The sequence below is a fragment of the Chrysochloris asiatica genome, unplaced genomic scaffold (genome assembly GCF_000296735.1).
Source record: "Chrysochloris asiatica unplaced genomic scaffold, ChrAsi1.0 scaffold00044, whole genome shotgun sequence".
NCBI classification, from domain to species: Eukaryota; Metazoa; Chordata; class Mammalia; order Afrosoricida; family Chrysochloridae; genus Chrysochloris; species Chrysochloris asiatica.
In genome coordinates, this window is record NW_006408562.1 from 14,961,199 (window position 1) to 14,962,660 (window position 1,462).

The following is a 1,462-nucleotide window of genomic DNA, read 5'->3' on the forward strand; positions in this document are numbered from 1 at the left end:
GGGTCGCTATGAGTCGGTTCTGACTCGATGGCACCTGACAACAACAACATGTAAAAGATGTGCTGGAGTACTTGGGGTTGGGTGGGAGATGGTTACAGATATATAGACAATTAGGCAAACGGGGGGAAATGAGACAAATTACAAACTCCAAGACCAAAAAAGAAACCATAATCATTGTGCTTACAACTATTTTGGGAGAAGGAAAGGAGAAGAAACAGGGGAGTGGTAATTGTAAAAGAATTAAATGTTCAATAACCATAACAAGAAGTTATGAGATAATGCATAAAAGTGACAGATGGAAGATTACCAATATTAGCATATTATTTAGAAAAACAGCGGATGATATTAAGGCGTGGGGGGCACAGGAAAGCTACAATTATTTAAAGAAAATGCTTTGGAGAAGAACTTAGGAAAAGAAAGTGGGTTACTGTTTTTCAATGCAAATTCTTAAATGAAATAGAGTTTAACTGCGTTTTATCTATTGCTTGGATTTTTAAAAATAAAAATCAATTTTTAGAAGAATAAATAAAAGATGTTAGAGTGTATATATTTGAAAGCAAAATTTCAAACAGATTCTGGGATGTCATTATTCGCATCCTTATCTGTAATGTTTAACTCAAAAGGTTAGGGGAAAATCCTCACAGTCAGTCGTTATAACTTGTCCTAAATTATCATTACGAATTATCATTTGATAGTTTTCTTTTTCATTCGTACCAGTTCATGGGAAAGGGTACCATTTGCTTACTAGCTTTCAGGTGGAGGGAATATTTCCTTTTATTTTTTGATTGTGGTAAATACAAGGTGGCTTCAAAAGGTCATGGAAAAATGAAATTAAAATGGAACTTTTTCTACAAACTTTTTAAAGTCCTGCAAAGTCAATGGTTCAAGCTTACCAGCCACTCCTCAGAAATCCTATACAGGGTCGCTATGAGTCAGAACCGACTCAATGACACTTTAACAACATTAACAACATATATAGAGAGAACATTTTTATATATTTTGCCATTTCAGTGTTCAATGTTTTTACATGTACAGTTCAGTGACATCCTTACTTATTAATATGTCCTTATTTTTTAATATATGTGATTTAATTTGAAGCTTGTAAGTGTTCCTACTGTGGCACAGTCAGTTAATGCACTGGAATGCAAAGTCGGTTTGAACCGAAAAGTTGGCAGTTCAAGCTCAGCAGCTGCTCCTTGGAAACTCTATACGAAGTCGCTAAGGGTCAGAACAGATTGAAAGCCGCTTAACAACAACAACAACAAGTACACATTTGGAGTTCTGGTGGAATGTAGGATAGTATACTGGACCACAAGGTTGATTTGAACCATAAGGTTAGCAGTTCAAACTCACCAGCTGCTCCTCGGAAATCCTATACAGGGTCGCTATGAGTCGGAACATATACCCTGCTCATCCTTCACCTTTGGAGTTAAGGGGTCTCAACTCATTGGCTTCTTTTTGC